This window comes from Dasypus novemcinctus, chromosome 13 (assembly GCF_030445035.2).
Source record: "Dasypus novemcinctus isolate mDasNov1 chromosome 13, mDasNov1.1.hap2, whole genome shotgun sequence".
Taxonomy (NCBI): domain Eukaryota; kingdom Metazoa; phylum Chordata; class Mammalia; order Cingulata; family Dasypodidae; genus Dasypus; species Dasypus novemcinctus.
The window spans coordinates 90309261-90328727 of record NC_080685.1 but is presented as its reverse complement, the minus strand read 5'-3'; the positions used below and the strand labels follow the sequence as shown (position 1 = coordinate 90328727).

At 40.4% G+C, this 19467-nt stretch overlaps 1 protein-coding gene across 25 annotated transcripts in view; it reads right to left on the bottom strand.

The window, feature by feature from the left end:
- NFASC (neurofascin) overlaps nucleotides 1-19467 on the bottom strand; it is a 197916-nt gene that overhangs the window by 115549 nt on the left and 62900 nt on the right. The gene's annotated exons all lie outside the window — the stretch shown is intronic.

Sequence of the window (19467 nt, the reverse complement as noted above, 5' to 3'; positions counted from 1 at the left end):
TTTTCAGGGAAGCGGATTTGGCCCAATGGATAGGGTGTCCGCCTACCACACGGGAGGTCCAAGGTTCAAACCCCGGGCCTCCTGACCCGTGTGGAGCTGGCCCACGTGCAGTGCTGACGCGTGCAAGGAGTGCTGTGCCATGCAGGGGTGTCCCCCACGTAGGGGGGCCCCAGGTGCAAGGAGTGCACCCCGTAAGGAGAGCCGCCCTGTGCAAAAAAAGTGCTCTGCCCAGGAGTGGCACCACACACACGGAGAGCTGACGCAGCAAGATGATGCAACAAAACAAGACACAGATCCCGGGTGCTGATGACACAAGCGGACACAGAAGAACACACAGTGAATGGACACAGAGTAGACAACTGGGAGAGGGGGGAGAAAAATAAATTAAAAAAAAAAAAAAAAAAAAAAAAAGCTGTGGTGGTCCCAGAATACCTCTAGGACAGGGCTTGAAGTGGGCATGGGCTAGTTAAGATGCCTCAAAGCTGCAACTGCAGTGCAAGCTTGGTGGAGGGGCCGTGCTGTCAGAGATGACCAGTAGGGCCATTCTCTTACCCCAAGCCACCGACCTCTTAGCCCACCCCTGTGGGTAAGTGAAAGTCCAAAAGAAGAAATTGTGTGAGTTCTGACAGCACTGAGCTTCTGCAAGAAGGGGCAGCAAAGAGGGTTGTCAGAAATGACCCTGGACCTTCAGGCCTAGGGGACTTAAGCAGTGCATAGTTTAAAGTCCCTTTCAAACAGGCACCTCACGCCCACCTAGACTCTCCAAATGACCTCCATCTCTGGGGACTGCCTTCTCCCTTCAGCTCAGAGTTTAGCCTTATTCCCTGACTCCCAAATGTATCTGCACATTATCTACAATGGTTCACTTTTTAAAATCTTTGCAAATGTGAAATATAACTTATATAGAGAAATGTGCATAAGTGTACAGTTTAATTATGACAAAGCAAAAATGCAGGCCAAGTGTGTACACACTGGCAGCCCCACCTTGTCCCTTCCTGATCACAGTCCCCTGCCTGTCCCTAGATGGAAGCATTAGTCTTTTTCTGTGGTAGTCATTTCCTTGCTTTAAGGTTTTACTTCCTAGAGTTCCATCCCGAACTACCATCAGTAGTTTTGTTTTGTCTGTTTTTGAAACTCAAATAACTAGAAACACATTATACCTGTACATCTGACTTCTTTTGCTCAATTTTATTATTGTAAGATTCACCCATGTTATTGCATGTAGGTCATTCCTTTTCATTGCTGCATAGTACTTCCACTGCATAATTTATTATCCACTCTCTCATTGACAGACATTTGTTTCCAGTTTTTGGATATTATGAATGATGCTGATATGAACATTTGTCTTGCAATCCTTGTGTATATGTATATCCACTTCTCTAGGATACAAATCTAAGAATGGAACTGGTGGATTACAGAAAAGGCATATCATCAACTTTACTAGATAATGCCAAAATGTTTTCCATGTTGTTTCATATTATGTTCTATCAGTATTAACTCCATAGCCTTAGTAATACTAGAAATTATCAGGTTCTCTAATTTTTGTCAATCTGGTAAGGGTGGTGATGTGGTATTCCATTGTGATGTTAATTTGCATTTCTCTGGTTACTAGCAAGTTTGAGCAACTTTTCATTTTCATTTTCACTTTCAAATGTTTATTCTCCATTTGAATATCCTTTTAATAAAATGTATGTTCAAGTATTTTGCCATCTTTTCTATTAGATTTTCTTTCTATTGTTGATTTTAAGAGTTTTCAGTATATTCTGAATATGAACATTTTATTGTTTGCACATACTGAAAATACATTTCCCCATTTTATATAGTCTTTCTACTCTCTTGATGAAGAAAAGTTAATAACATCAATTTAATTGTATTTACTAATTTCTTATGTTTTTTTTTTTTTGTGACCTATTTAAAAATTCTCTTCCTAATCTCAAGAACATGAAGATATTCTGTGATATGATCTTATAAAAAGCCTTGTTCTTTTACTTTTCACCTTTAAATTTATAAACTTTCAGGAATTGATTTTTGTGTATGGTGTGAGGTAAGGTTCCAATTAATTTTTTCCATATGGATATGCAACTGTCCTAGCACCATTTATTGGAAAGGCCTCCCTTTCCCTGTGGTATCTTACCATAAATCCATCCAGTGTGGGTCTTTTTCTGAGCTCTTTATTCAGTTTCACTGGTCTATTTGTCTACCTTTCCGTATTATCACACTGTCTTAATTACTATAGAGATATAATAAACACTGATATCTGGTAGAACAATTCATCCTCCATTGTTCATATTCAAGAACAGTAGCAATTCTTGGTCTTTTCCATTTCCATCTAAATTTAAAAATCAACTTGACAAGTTCCTGTAAAAAAAACAGTCTGCCATTACCAGAATTGGAAGTAACTTTATTTATGCTTTTTTTTTTTTTTCTGGTCTGAAGTTTATTATAGAACACTTCAATTCTGCCATCTGCATCCCCAAATCGACAAGTCTGTCTAAAGCTTCCAGAAGGCAGAAGCTTGGTATAAGAGGTCAATAAACATTCCTTAAGCATATTCTGTCGGGCATTTTGCTTAGGTAATGCAGGAAGTACAAAAAATGCAAGATCATGATATGCGCCCCACTCCCCAGAGCCTGCAGTCCAGAGGAGGAAGTACATAGCTAATAAATTAACTTAAAAGAAAGAATGCAGTAAATTCCATACATTTCTTTTTAAAATACTATTGGGAAAAATGCTTGGGAAGGAAAGGAAAGATCCATCAGTATAGTTTTCCATAGGACTGAGTGGTGTCATAAGGGTTAAAGAAGATGACAACGATCAAGGTGAAATCTATCAAGTCAGGGATCACCAGGCACTGGGCATCAGTGAAGAAAAGAAAGTGAACAGATTTACAATTCATGGAAAAGATCACACATCCCCTTCCATGTTCCTCTTTCTATGTCTCCATTCTCTAAACTAACCTGGTCCTCAGTTTCCAGCTCTCCTCTCTATTCTAATTACCACATAATAACTATTAATATGAAGAAATGGAAAGTTCAATAAGTATTAATATTTGGGGAGAGTAACTTCTCTTCAGTGAAACTAAAATATATCACCAACTCCTTCTAGGACATTGAAATGAAATGACACTTCATCCCAATTTTGAAACTCTGCATTTAAAAACACATGTATTTTTCTCTTCTGAAACTGATTTTTAAAGATCTGTTTCATTAGCCTTGTATTGGAGGTTCTAGCCAGTATAATGAAACAGATAAAGAGGTTAGAGGAATAATTGTAAAGAGTAAAGAAATTGTAGTTATGTGCATATTACATAACTATTTTTGTAACTACCCTGATACAGATATAGGATTAGATATAATGGTAAAATATGATTACATTAAAAAATGGCCAGATAGATTAATAAACAAAATTCCATTGTGTGTGTAATGTATGTATTAGCAGAATTAGAAAATAATTAAAATAAGAACTTATTAGAAGTAGTATTAGGGAATAACAAACATTTAGGAATAAGCTTAACTAAAAATGTTCAAGACAGCTATAGAAAAATCATACAATTTAATGAACAGATTTCTAAGAAGGCCTAAATAAATGAAGATATATAGCATGAATATGAATCGAAAGATTTAACATGTTAAAATTGTCAATTCTCCCCAATCAGAGCTATAAATTTGATTTAAATATCCCAACTTACTTTTTTATGGGACTTGACAAGATGATTCTAAAATATATGTGGAAGGATAAAAGGCCAAGATAAACTAGGAACTGCTTTTAAAAAAAAGAGCATGGAGGTAGAACTTGTTTTACCAGAGAGCAGGAGTAATTATGAAGCTTTAATAATTAAGATAGTGTAGGAATCAACAAATGGATAAATAAAATAGAATAAAGAAACAGACCCAGGAAAGTATGAAATTTTGGTTGATAGAGATAGAATCAGTAAGGAAAGGAATAATGTTTAATAAATCAAGCTGGAAAAATTGGTTATCCATATGGAAGAAGATAAAATTGAATCTCTCATCCCATATACAAAAATCAGCTCTACATGGATTGAGGACTTAGAAAATTAAAAACAGAACCTTAAAAATCAGTAGAGGGGAACAGATATGGCTCAAGTAGTTGAGTGCCTGCTTCCCACATGGAAGATCCCAGTTTGTTCCCTGGTGCCTCCTAAAAACAAAACAAACAAACAACAAACAAGCAGACAAAAAACCCAACTCAGGGCAGCTGATGTGGCTCAGTGGTTGATTGCCACATTCCCACATACAAGGTCCTGGGTTCAATCCCCAGCCCTGGTAACTGAAAAATAAATAAATAAATAAAATAAATTAAATTTAAAAATAAAGAAATCAGCAGAAAATATAGATATATATCTTTTAGACCTTTAATAGGGAAAGATTTCTTGAACAAGGCACAGAAAGGTACATTTTGCTTTATTACTGAACTTTCATTTATAAAAAATGAATTTAAGAAAGTGAACCTAAGTAAACTTAAGGAATTTCTGTTCATCAAAACACTTATTAGAAGAGTTCCAAAGTATGGAGAAAACCAAGAAGAGTTTGCTCCCACCCTAAAAATGATGAAAAACTGGAAAAAATACAAAATGATAACTTTTGAACTCATCAGAGAGCTAAGGTTGTACAGCAACCAAGTAGTTTGAATTCCAATGAGAAAGTCTCCTCCAAGAAGGAAGATGCATGAACTGGCTCACCTGTGCACTGCATAGGAGGAACAGGCACTGGCTGTTTTTTTTAGGAAAAAAATCTAAAATTAAAAATTCTTGGAAGAGAATTTTTTAGCAAAGAGTTAAAGGCTAAGTATGGGCTAGCATGACAGTAGAGAATACTGGAAGCCCAGACCGAAGGAGAGTGTGCACACACTTGTGGGTTCTTTTCCCTAGACTTCCTCTGAATGCTCACAAGGAGGCTTGGTGGGAGGGCAGGAGGTCAGAGAGCACTGATTCCTCGGTACTGACGTCCAGGGAAGGCACAAAACCCCACACCCCTGTCCAAACCCTTTTCTCATTAGATGCAAAAGTCTTAACTCTCTGGGGGAGGAGCTGAAACGCACTTGTTCCAAGGGCACAAGTGAAGACCCTTTGCAGATGGGAGAAGGATATAAGGAAAAAAACATCTTCCCTGGGGGTGAGGCAGCAAATGTCCTGGGTCCAGGGCTAGGGGAGGAGCAAGGAATTGTCCTACAAAGATCTATTGTAGACACGAGGTAGTTTGACTGTCACAGGTACGAGAGGCAGGATCAATGAAATGTGCCATGCTGCAATCTATACATTGAGGGTCTACCTAAGGCTGAGGCTGGAGCAAGACAAAAGAAAACCAACCTAACTCCATCCCACCACCCCCTCCCCCAGCCTAGCAAGCACTAGTAATAAACAAGAGCAACGTATCATGGGGGTGGGGGGAGACTCTCTCTGAGTACAGGTGCACAGGGAATGTTGCAAGCTGAAGGTGGAACAGGAACATGATGAAAACCTTCTGATGCTGCAGCCCCCACACAAAGCATAAGGAAACCCTAAAGGTATTTGAAGCCAGTGGTGCACTGAAGCTAAACATAGTAACAACAAAACCCAAACCCAGATCAACTAGTAACTACACTGAATCAAGTCCCCAGACTAATGGACTAAGAGAAGTTGCTTGCCTATTTCCAGGCATTAACACTGTTAAATTCAGTCTCTAATGGCCTACTCATGATGTCAACCATTCACGTAAAAACTAAAAGACATACAAAAAAGCAAGAAAAGGGCAATTTTCAGGAAATAAAGCAATCAACCAGACTCAGTGATGACCCAAATGTTGGAACTATTAAACAGGGACTTTAATACAATTATGATTGATGTGATAAAGATCTAGTGGAAAAGGTAGGCAATATGCATAAAAAGATGAAAAAAATTCAGCAGAGAGAGAGAGAGGCTATAAAAAGCAAATGCTAGAAATGAAAAAAAACAAAAACAAAAACCAACATCCCATGATAATAGAAATGAAGAATGTCTTCATTGGGCTTTTCAGGAGATTTTGTATAGCTGGAGAATGAATCAGTAAATGTGAAGATAGATCAAGAGAAACTATCCAACTGAAATACAGAGAGAAACAGAGGAAAAAAAGTCAAAGCATCCAAGAGATGTGGAGCAATATGACATGGTTTAACATAAGTATGATGGAAGTGTCAGAAACATAAGAGAGAAAGAATTCACTGTTAGCAGATGTGGGCTATGAGAAATTAAAAAAGAAGGTCTCAAGCAAAAGTAATATATCAGAGACTTGCTATTCATAAAAAAATAAAAAAAACTTTGGAAACAGAAATGAAAGATTGTACAAAAGATATTTTTCTTATCATTAATCATTCTAAAAGAGAATTGACTGTCTAAAGAAATTAAACAATGTATTGTCAGGATAACATAAGTAAAAGTAAAATGCATGACAACAATAGCATAAAGGATGGAAAGGAAGAAATGGAAGTATAATGTTATAACACTTATATGTAATACACATCAACTAGTTTAATATTATTTGAAGGTAGACGTTAAAGATATATATTATAAACCCTGGGGCAGCCACAAACCAAATTGTTTTTAAAAGATGTACAACTGATAAGCTAATAACAGAAATGAAACTGAACCATAAAGATACTAAATTAATGCAAAAGCAAACAGAAAAGTAGAAAAAGGAAATGAGGGGAAGCAGATGCGGCTCAAGCAGTTGGGTGCATGCCTACCACATGGGAGGTCCCAGGTTTGGTTCCCAGTCCTCCTAAAAAAGACAAGCAAGACAGTGAGCTGATAAGACAGGCTGGTGTGGCGAACTGATGCAACAAGATGATGCACGAAGAGACACAACGAGGAGAAGTGCAATGAGAGACAAATTTAAATCCATATTAATTATTATATGTATAGATGCTCTAAATGCCCCAGTTAAAAAGCAAAAAATATAAATTGGATAAGTAAGCAAGAGCCAACTATATGCTGACTCTAGACACCCATGTTAAATATAAAAACATAAATAGGCTAAATAAAGCAGCAATAAGGGAAAAGTAAGAACAGATCCATTCCTACTATATGCTGGCATGATGCCAGGTAGTTACACTTACCCATCCATTTTAATTCTTGTAATATTATTATAAGGAAGACTTTAATATCTAGTTTTTTCACATTAGGAATCTGAAGTGTAGTGATTTTAAATAACTTGTTCAAGGTTTCACAGCTGGTGAGTACCAGAGACAAAACTCAAACTGAGTGTCCCCAAAGCCCATACTATTTTTATGCCATGCTGAAACTTACTTCACTGCAATACAACATTCAAACTGCTATTTTGTGAAAGACCCTGTAGAAGATATAAAGATGAGAAAACTAGACATGAGGTTTCTTTAAAAATGTTCTTTGTGCTTATCTTCTGAGATAAAGAAATGATTATTCCCAAGGGAAAAAGACATATAAAAACCATACCAACTACACTTAGTTTATATGTTCAATTTGGTTTTAACATATATCATGAACTAGAGACAAATTTGTACTAGTAAGCATGTCCTGGCCAGAGAAATGTTTTGACTTACGAAAGATCTTTTCCTAAGGAAGATGAAGTAGATAAACCATGGCAACCAGACCCTCAGTCCTGTGACCAGGAACTAGGAAGTCATGACCCAATGAAAGATGAGCTCTGCTGCTGCTGGAACAGCCTTGGGATAGAGCATGAGCTGACGGACAGGAGGGGCTAAGGGAAATAGTCTACAAAGGCTGAACCATAATCAGGGGTATGACAAATACCTTGTTCTTTACAAGATGCTTTTGATTTCCAACTGGACCACAATGACTTCCTCAATAGAAAAAGCTAGCAAGTGAAAATGGGGATCCAAAGCAAGCCAGCCATTATTCAAGAGAGGAATTAGTATCACATCTGTCCCAGCCACATACACACTGAGGAAAGAACACTCAGACCAAGATTACGCTCCCACACTCACACATTAGATGCAGGGATAGGAGGATGGGAGGTGGGGCAATTGGAGCCACTTCCGTTTCTCCCCACCTTAGACAGGTGGGTGACTGAAAGATAGATTAGACAGACAGACAGACAGATAGGGATGGTAAGATGAATAGAGAGAGAAAAATAGAGATACAGATATATTTTTGCTCATGAAACAAAATAAACAATTTAAAATTCCTGGAATAGAGTATTAAACTTGGTCAAAAGATGGATTGCCTGAGAAATCAGCTAAACTAGTCCCAAAATCACTGTGAAGCAAAGACCATCCTGATCCTCTGAAATTAGCAATAATTTCTTAATATTAACAAATATTCATTAGGTGTCCAAATTCCCGAATGTTTCATAAATGTCTTAACTTTTTCATGTTTGTTTGAATCAGAATCCAAATAAGGTCCTCTCATTAGCTGATAATGCACTAAGTCTCATTTAATCTATAAGTTCCCATTTCACCTCTCTTTTTTCCCCCTTAAACTTTATTTTTTAAAGAACCTGGGGTTCCCCATTCATTTACTCTTGGCTAGTGGCCCTGTTTATTTTTTGAGAAAACAGAAACAATCAAAAGAAAACCTCCCCAAGGGCCATCACCACATCTACCCACCCTCCTGTATTTTTTCCTGCACCTTCCTGCATTTGTGCTTGCACATTCTACCATCTCTCCTGTTCTATTGTGGATGAACTGTTTGTGCACTAGATTTCATCTCACTTGCCAACTCAGAGACAATGCTCCAGCAATTTCTTCCCTTTTTCCTGCCACATCAAATTTCCCTTCTTTATGGGTCTTTCCCATTTGCTTACAAACATGCTATTTAGCCTAACTTTAAAAAGACTTCTTCTAAATCAGTGGAATAGAACTGAGAGTTCAGAAATAAACCCATTCATTTATGGTCAACTGATTTTTGACAAGGCTGCCAGGTCTGCTCAATGGGGAAAGAAGTGTCTCTTCAACAAATGGTATTGGAAAAACTAGATATCCGTACACAAAAGAGTGAGCCCCACCTCACAACATACTAAAAAATTAATTCGAAAGGTATCAATGGCCTAAATATAAGTATGAATTCTATAAAACTCTCAGAAGAAAACATATTGAAATGTCTTCAGGACCATGTATTAGGCAATTGATTCTCAGCCTACACTAAAAGCACAAGCAACAAAGAAAAAATAGACTTCATCAAAGTTAAAAACTTTTGTGCATCAAAGGACATTATCAAGGAAGTAAAGGGAGCAGATATAACTCAAGTGGTTGAGTGCCCACCTCCAACATGGGAAGTCCTGGGCATGCTTCCCAGTGCCTCCTGAAAAACAAAACAAACAAAAAACAACAAGCAAAATGGGCAAGGAATCCAACTTAGGGAGACTGAAGAGTCTCAGTGGTTGGGTGCTGGCTTCCCACATACGAGATCCTGGGTTCAATCCCCAGCTCCTGGTACAGAAAAGAAAAAAAAAAAAAAGTAAAAAGATAATCTACAAAATGGGAGAAAATATTTGGAAATCCTATATATTATATGGATTTAATATCCAGAATATATAAAGAATTCTTATAAGCCAACAACAGAAAGACAAACAACACAATTTTAAAAATGGGCAAAGAACATGAAATGATGTTAAACATCATAGCCATTTAGGAAAGTGCAAATCAAAACCACAATGAGATAGCACATAGGACTACCGCATGACCAAGCAACCCCACTTCTAGGTGTATACCCAAAAGAATTGAAAGAAGGGACTTGAACAGATATTTGTAAACCAATGCTCACAGCAGCAATATTCACAATAGCCAAAGGGTGGGATCAAGACACTGGCCCATTGACAGATGTATTAATAAACAACATGTTCTATACACATACAATGGAATTTTATTCAGCGATTAAAAAGGAGTGACACTCAGATAATGCTACAGCATGAGTGAACCCCGAAAGCATTATGCTCAGTGAAATAAGCCAGACACAAAAGGACAGATATTATATGATTTCACTTAAATGAAATAACTAAAACATGCAAATTGAAAGAGACAGAAAGGGAATTACAAATTACCAGGGTCATATAGGAGGGGGGATGAATATTTAATGCATAATGGATACCGTTTCTGTTTGGAGTGATGGAAAAGTTCTGGTAATGGATGATGGTGATGGTGGCACAACATTGTGAATGTGATCAATACCACTGACCAGTATACAAGAAAGTGGTTAAATGGGAAATTTTATATCATCTATATGTTACACACACTCACACACACACACACACGCCTTCTCTTGCTCCCACTCTGTCCTAGTGCCCTATTTCTCTTCCCTTTACAGGAAAATCCCTTATGAGAGTTGCCTATATTAATGATCGCAATTTCTCTTCTCTGCAAACCTCTTTTAAACCTGTTCTAATCAAGATTCCCCCCCACACACACACACAACTCAACCCAAACTGGTTTTATCAAGATCACCAATGACCTCACAGTGGTAAATCCAACGGTAAATTCTTAGTTCTCATCCTACTATATCTAACACAAATGATCACTCCAGCCTCCTTGAAACACTTTTTTCACTTGGCAGCTGGAATACCACAATCTCCTGGTTCTCTTCCTTCCTTGTTGCTGTTCCTTTTCAATCTCCTATGTTGGTTTCTCCAACTGCTAATGCTGGAGTGTCCCAGGGCTCTGTCCTAGGATCTCCTCTTTTCTACACTCACTCTCTGCCTTGGAGATCTCATTGAGTTTCATTCCATTAAATACCATCCCTATGTTGAAAACTCCCAGACCCACATAGCCAACTGCCTACTTGGTATCTCCGATCGTGTTTCTAGTAGGCACATCAGAATTAGTATGCTCCTGTTCTCATCCTACCATACCACACACAGCCTTTCCCATTTCAGTTAATGACAGCACTTCTTCCAGGTATGCCAAACCTTAGGGTCATCTCTGATTCCTTCTCGTACCTTGCCCCTGAACCATCAGCAAATATTACTGCCTCTATCTCAAAAAGGAATCTGTTTTCTTCTCAATTTCTCTATTCTTCCACTCTTGGTCCAAGCCACCATTCTTGCCAACAATCTTACTTTTCTCCATTAGGTCTTTGTGCAAGTGTCCCCTGGCCATGCTACCTAAAACTGCAAACCATCTCTCTCAACACTCCCTGCATCCCCCTCCTAATTTCTTTCCTCTAGCACTTATAACCATCTAATGTACCATATATTTTCCTTGTTTTCCTTATTTATTGTTTATCTCTTCTCATTCAAATGTAATCAGCTTCATTTACTGGCTGTATTCCCAACATATAGAATAGTGCTCAGCCCATAAAAGACAGTCAATAAATATTTGTTGAATAAATTAATACATTTACACTTGTAGCTTTACTACAACATGCTCTCTCCATGCAGACTTCCCTGATTCCTTTGATCTTCCCAAACACTTGGAGTCTGAAATGTATCAGTTAACGTTGTGTGTTACTGTCATGATTCTTAATCTTATTTCTCCCACTAGGCTCTGAGTTCTCTGAGGCACAAGACCTGGTTTTCCATTTATCCTTTATCACCCTCAGCCCTAGCACAGTATTGACCATGAATTAGCTGTTTCTACTATTTAGGCTCTCCAATCAAAGCAGGCATATTTCAATATTCACTATAACTGATCATCAGAGCCACCAGTGTGCTAGGAATGATCATCATTCCTATTTTACAGATTAGAAAACTGAGGCTCAAATTACTTTAAAAAATCCCTTATCTGAGGAAAAAAATAGAATCCCTTACCCAAGGTCATACAGCTCGGAGCAGGAGAGCTAGGACTTGAACACAGGTCTCATGATTTCAGATGATCCGGTCTTTCCTGTCTGCCATGCTGCCTTAGTTTAATACTAATGGGGAAAGGGACACCGTGGTAGCAGAATAAAGGAATGAAGGAGAACTCGCTCAAGGAGACATGTGAGTCATTTGTAGAAGAAAAGCAAGAACTTCCTGATTATTCCAATGCCCCTTTCAGTCGGCCTCAAGTTCTCCTTCTTTCTTGCCCCCACATCAGCAGTCACAGTCTCCTGGGGTGATGCTGGAGAGAAAGGACAGACAAATATACCGTATGCTAAACAGTTCTCTGGAACATCAGCTGGAAGGCACAGCTGCTCTCCCAAGGCAGACACTGGAAATTGTATCACTTACTTTTGCCACCAGCCTTGGCATTGCAGCGGAGTGTGAACTGTGTATGAATTTGGGGTTTAGATGAGAGAGGAGGAGAGAAAGTACGTCTGAGTGTTTCCCAGCTACCTTTCTTTAGCCTCAGGAGTTTCTCCTTCCTTCCTACCAGGACAATGAGTAGCAACTTATTCCCCCTTAAAATAACCCCTGAGAGACAGAAACCAACTCACTCAAAAGGAGTGAGTCCTGTCTTCATTGGCTTCTGATTTTGCAGATGCAGTGAGTTCTTCCTGCTTTTGCAGCTGGCCAAGAAATGACAAGAAGTAAACTGGTGTGTTCCAAAGTCCTCTCACGGCAGTGTGGCGCCAGGGGTGCTGTCATTTTTTAAATAGCTTTGGTAACTTTGGCAATTGTGCTCTTCTGTATTCTCCTGGGTCTGGTCTGAGCTTTTTGTCTCTCCAATCAGCCTGGAAGCTCCCTAGGGCAGGTCGGTTTCTCCCCTTCAGTCTGGACCTCATGAAGGCAAGAGCTGCATCTCCCCCGTCACTCTTGGAGTTGTTTGAAGGCAGAGGCTGTGCCTCTCCCATCAGACTGGAAGCTCCCCAAGGTTGAAGATCAGACCCTCCTAACAGCTGCAGAATTTCCCGGGGGCCAGGGCACACAGCTCCTCCTCGAGCATCCTCCAGCACCAAGGACAGGGGTCTCCTTCCCTTCCTTCCCGGCAGTGTGCGGGGTTGGCCAATTTGAGGCACAGGAATCCGCCAGCCAGAGGGAGCCCGTGGAGTCTTCTGGGAGGAGGTCCAGCAGCTCAGCTCATCTGTCTGAGCTGGCGCCGGTGCCCAAGTTTCACCTATCTTGCCTGAGATGTGGAGGACACAAGGCTCTGCTTTGTCTCTCCCCTCCCTCCTTGCCCCTCTCTCCTGCCTTCTGGCCCACATCGTGAGCTGAGAAAGAAAAGATACAAGGGCTCGCTCAGCCAAATAGCACAAGGGACGGAAGCAACCCTGTTTTAATCACAGCGCTCTGCCTTCGCAGTTAACCATTTCGTGCTTCCTCTTACAGTGTAATGGTCGGGCAGAGAAACGTTCTTCCTCAGCAAGAAATCTACATTATTTTTTCAGATAACAAGAGCTATCTACTTACAGTGTCTGTTTCTATACCACAGCTCCTAAGAAACTAGAGGAAAAAAACTGTGCTCAAATGGAACTATCTCCTCCTCCCAGTTCATGGGTTTCATTGTTTGTTTCCAGTTTTAATCATCCTGTTTAATTTAACCCATTTTACTGTGAGAGTCTTTAAATCCTAAATAATAAAAGAGATGCATAAAATTATGTGTATATTTTGTCTTCTTAATGACCCATGAGAACAAAATTATATGGTGCTTCAGAAAATGGATTTTGGAATTGGGGACCTGGATGTAAATCTAGCTCTTACTAGTTTACCAGTGAGTTAGTAGCTATGTGACCTTGGGCCAATTACTCAACCTATCTGAACTTTGGTTTTCTCATCCATAAATTTGGGATAATACTTCCTTTTTATCCATTCTCTGTATCACTGAGATTTTTTTTTTTAAGGCCCAAAGCTGTACACAATATCTTCAGGTTGTCTTAGGATAAAATCTACATCCTTTACCCTGGTTTCCAGGGTGCTCCCCCCAGCCCCTGCCTACCCCTCTGCACTGCCAGCACACTGGACTCCATAGCCCCGGCCTGCCCACAAGCTGCTCCTGCAGCCAAGAACTCACTCCACCCCACCCTCCACCATCCCCTTCGTTCCTGGCTACCTCCCCACTCTCCCACTCATCCATCCTATTTCAGCTTACAAGTCACTTTGTTGGAAAAGCTTCCTTTGATCTCCCAGCCTAGACCAACCTAAACCATGACTGCTGGCCAGTGCTTCCCAAATTTCAGTGTGCATACAAATGAACCACCTGTGACCTTGTCAGTCTGCAGTAGGTTCTGATTCAGCACACCTGAGTGCTGCACTAGATGCTCCAGGTGAGCCGGCGCTGCTGGAGGTGCCCCTGGAGAGTGGCAAAGCTCCCTTTCCCACTTGCAAGTACTTCTTTAATGCTGTCTTTCCTGCCAAACGCCAGCTCTCTGGCAGCTCTCGGCCTGATTCCCAGCCCCCAGCACAGTGCCCAGATGAGAGACACTCAAGAAATGCTTGCTGATTAATTGAGCAGTATCTCTATTACCTCTAGACTGGCTCTGGTCCAAGTAAAAGGGATTCAATAAATGATGTCAGTGGCTATTATTACTATTGTATATTTTATTATTATATCATGGAACTATAGATTCTTGAGGTAAGAACCATGTCTTTCTTCTTTTCTATTCCTAATAGTTAGAACGACCCTAGATACACACACCTAAAAGGTCTGCGAAGCGTTTGTTGAATAGAGGACTGAGGGATAAATGAAGAAGAGACGCCGGTCTGTGACCCCTTATGGGTGTAAAACATATGTAGAATGACACAATTAATATACCACCAGATTGCCATTTACCCCAAACCTTCCCTTCCACCAATTCCTACTTGTTAAGAGCACAGAGTTAAAATAACAACAATAACTACAAACAAACAAAATGAATAAAAGAGACCAAAGAGTTATTGAGCAATCCTTGAAGCAAACAAACAAGTGACAACTCAGGAAGAAGGGTTATTGTTTAAAAAATTATTTCCTTAGCCCTCAAAGAACTGGAACAAAGCAGGATTGTGCTGGCTGCCTCCCCTGCAAGAATTCACATTCTAGGCCCATCTAAATGCCAGTCTAAATGCTTCTCAGAGCACAATTACTAAGCCCAATAGGAGCAATCATGGGTGGGGCCTGCAATGCCTCCCTGCCCCCAATTTTGCTGCAACTTCTGGCTGTGCACCTCAATTCTCTGCATTCGGCTTCTCTGATTATCCCAACCTTGGTTTCTTCTCCGTTTTGTTCCTTTTGGCTCACACCATACTGTCTCCTCCAGGCCAGACAGGGGATGGAGCTGTTTGCAGCTCAGAAGCTTCTAAACAAAATGACCTCAGGAAACCAACAGGTTGGGCCCATTTCCCGGGGACCTATCCAATTTGTGGGCCCAATTGCCTTCATTCTCGACCTCCTACCGGCAGAAGGCTCCTGAGACGGAAGTCCTTGTCTCCAAGAAGGTGGTTATGGGGCTAGAGGGGCCATTTACATAAAGAGAGTTGGAAACATCGATGCTCAAATTCAAATGTGAAGTCTCAGTTCTTTAAAAAACATGAGGAAGTCTGCGAGTACTGATTTGAAAATGTGGCGACAAAGAAAATATAAGGAAATGGGATTCAAATCAAACCAACAAAGATGTACTCAGAGAGATAAATATTTGTGGGGGGTAAACACAAATAAATTAGATATGATCCTGTCTTTTGTGAGGTTTATGATCTTGTTAAGGGAATAAGATTAATAGGAAATAGTAAGTCACGTCTAAAGGTTACAATACCAGAGATTGCCAGGAAGTAAACACCTAAAAGCCAAATAAATAGTTTAGGTATTTGTAAACAAGGCATTTCTGAAGATCACATCTTAAAGCCCTTTGTAAGCTGAAATCCTTCCTGCCCACTGCTGCAGTCACTCCAGCCACATTCAGTGTCATCAGCAAAAATCAGGGTGTGAATGAATAAAGAAGGCAAGAATGGATGCTCAGTCTTCTGTGAGGCAGTGCCGGAAGAGCAGAGCTGAATGACAGCGAAAGGCAGATGTGGGCGAAGTCAGAGCCCTGGACAGCAGCACTGGTGCCTCGGAGTGTGAAGGAAGGAGACTGGAAGGCGTGATGTCTTGAAAGATCGCAGAGGGTACAAATTAGGTAAGGCAGGAGGCAAAGGCTAAAGTTCACCTTATACTGGGCTGAGGATTGAGCAATAATTCAAGGCTGATCACGAGAGCAGACAGGACACCGGTGTGGATGGAGAGGAGAGTCTGTGGAAAGCTTTGACTGCCAGGTTAGAGATTTTTTTTAAAAAATTAGAAGTAACACAGAATAAGATCTCGCAGTAGGACACGCAAGTAATACAGATGAAGTTAATGAACCCTTCAGCACTCTCTATAAGTAAACACTGTTACTAGCTATTATCCTTCTGGCAGGCTGGAGAATTCACGTAACCAATGATGGAGAACCACCAGAATTCTCTGAGCCAGGGACTGTGTCCAAACTGGGACCAGTCAGGGGGTGAGCAGGTGACTCCTGAAAGACGCAGTAATGGCAAGGCTCAGGGTGGAAAAGAGTGAATGGGGTAGGAAGAAAAAGAGAGAGTAAGCAAACAAACCTGAAGAAGACCTTGAGACTGACTGATGGAAACTGGGACTGGTAGAGATTGAGCATACAGAAAGGAGGCTGGGCAGTAAAATATTTTATGGGCTTGTGATTTAAAAACACACAAAATATTTTATGGGGAGGAGCTTAAGGGAAGAGAGGAGTACAGAGACAACGAATGGCCTCCATCAACAAAAGAAGAATGATGGGAATAAAGAATATTTTTAAGGAGTAAAGTTCAGAGAAAAAAACACACAGAAAATACAGAGCTTCTATATACCCACCCCATACAGTTTTCTCTATTATTAACACTACAATTGATGAAACCATATTATATATTTTTTAAAAAATTTATTTCTCTCCCTTTCCCCACTTCCCCCGACCAGTAGTCTGCTCTGTGTCCATTTGCTGTGTGTTCTTCTGTGTCCACTTGTATTCTTGTCAGCGGCACTGGGAATCTGTGTCTCTTTTTATTGCATCACCTTGCTGCATCAGCTCTCTGTGTGTGCGATGCCACTCCTGGGCAGGCCACACTTTTATCATGCTGGGCAGCTCTCCTTACGGGGCGCACTCCTTTCGTGTGGGGCTCCCCTATGTGGGGGACACCCCTGCGTGGCACGGTACTCCTTGTGCACATCAGCGCTGCATGTAAGCCAGCTCATCACATGGGTCAGGAGACCCTGGGTTTGAACCCTGGACCTCCCATGTGGTAGGCGGATGCTCTATCCATTGAGCCAAATCCGCTTCCCTATAATTATATTCTTAACCATAGTCCTTAGATTACATTAGGGTTCATTGTTTGTATTGTACATTTCTACAGACTTTTTTTAAAAATTTATTTATTTCTCTCCCCTTCCCCCCGCCACCCCGGTTGTCTGTTCTCTGTGTCTATTTGCTGTGTCTTCTTTGTCCACTTCTGTTGTTGTCAGCAGCACAGGAATCTGTGTTTCTTTTGGTTGCATCATCTTGTTGTGTCAGCTCTCCGTGTGTGCAGCACCATTCCTAGGCAGGCTGCACTTTCTTTCGCACTGGGCGGCTCTCCTTATGGGGCGCGCTCCTTGCGCGTGGGGCTCCCCTATGCGGGGGACACCCCTGCGTGGCAGGGCACTCCTTGTGCGCATCAGCACTGCGCATGGGCCAGCTCCACACGGGTCAGGAGGCCTGGGGTTTGAACCGCGGACCTCCCATTTGGTAGATGGATGCCCTGACCACTGGGCCAAGTCCATGGCCCCTACAGACTTTTAAACATTTTTATTCTATTAATAGTAACTTATTATCAACCTAAAATGTCCCCTTTTATCCATATTCAAATATATAATTCGGTGGTGTTAGTGACATCCACAATGTTGTGTACCATCACTGCCATCCATTACCCCCCACAGACACCCTGTACCAATTATGACTTAATTCCCCATTCCCAAACCTACCCTGGCCCTGGTACCCTGTATTCTAGTTTCTGGCACTACAGTATTTGTCCTTTTGTGTCTGGCTTATTTCACTCAAGATGATGTCATCAAGGTTCACCCATGTTGTCACATGCAGGACTCCATTCCTTTTTAGGGCTGGTAATCCATCGAACATGTAGACCACATTTTGTTCACCTCTTTATCTGTTGATAGACATTTGGGTTGTTTCCGTCTTTTGACAATTGTGAATAAGGCCACCATGGACCGGTGTGCAAATATCTGTTCAATTCTTTTTGATACAAATCTAGAAGTGGAATTGCTGGGCCATATAGTAATTCTACACTTAACTTTCCAAGGAACTGCCAGACTTATCCACAGCAGCTGTATCATTTTACATTCCCTCTGACAATGAACAAATGTTCCTATTTTTCTACATCCTCTCCAACACTTCTTATTTTATATTTTTCCTTTTATTTGTTCTTTTTTAAAAAATATTCTTTCATTATTTTTAGTAGTAGCCATTCTACAGGTTATGAAATGATATCTCATTGTGGTTTTGATTCGTGTTTACCCAATGACTTAATGTTGTTGAGCATCTTTTAATATGCTTATTGGCCATTTGTACATCTTCTTTGGAGAGATGTCTACTCAAGTCTTTTGCCTATTTTTAATTGAGTTGTTGGTCTTTTTGTTTTTCAGCTGTAGGATTTCCTTTTATATTCTATATATTAAATCCTTAGCATTACGTGGTTTCCAAATATTTTCTCCCATTCTGTAGATTGTGTTTTTCCTTTTCTTCTTTCTCTATGGGCTTTTACTTTCATGATGAAGTCTTTTGATGCATAAAAATTTTTAAGGCTTTTGGAATTTTTATTGGGCTTATGTAGAATCTGTAAATTTCTGTGGGTAGAATTGATATCTTAATATTTAGTCTTCCAACCCAGGTACATGGAATTCCCTTCCAATTATTTAGGTCTTCATTATTTTCTTTCGGCAATGTCTTACAGTTTTCCTGTGTATAAGTCTTTTACATCCATGGTTAATTCTCACAGATATTTAGTTGATTTGGTTTCTATTGTAAATGGCATTTTTTCTTGATTTCCTTTTTACATTTTTATGACTAGTGTATAGAAACAGTACTGATTTTTGCACACTGATCTTGTACCCCACCACTTCACCCCACATAACGGCTTTGTTATGGATATTTCGGGATTTTCTAGATGTATGATCATCTTACCTACACATAGGGAATGATTCATTTCTTCTTTTCCAATTTGGATGTTTTTTATTTATCTTTTGTGCCTAATTGCTCTGCCTAGAAATTCTAGCACAATGCTGAATAATCTTGGTGACAGCATATTGTTCCTGATCTAGAGAGAAAGATTTCAGACTTTCACCATTGAATAGGATGTTGGTGGTGTGTTTTTTATATATGTTGAGGAAGTTTCCTTCTACTCCTAGTTCTCTAAATGTTTAATCAAGGGAAGCGGACTTGGCCCAATGGTTAGGGCGTCCGTCTACCACATGGGAGGTTCGCGGTTCAAACCCTGGGCCTCCTTGACCCATGTGGAGCTGGCCCATGCACAGTGCTGATGCGCACAAGGAGTGCCCTGCCACGCAGGGGTGTCCCCATGTAGGGGAACCCCACACACAAGGAGTGTGCCCGTAAGGAGAGCCGCCCAGCACAAAACAAAGTGCAGC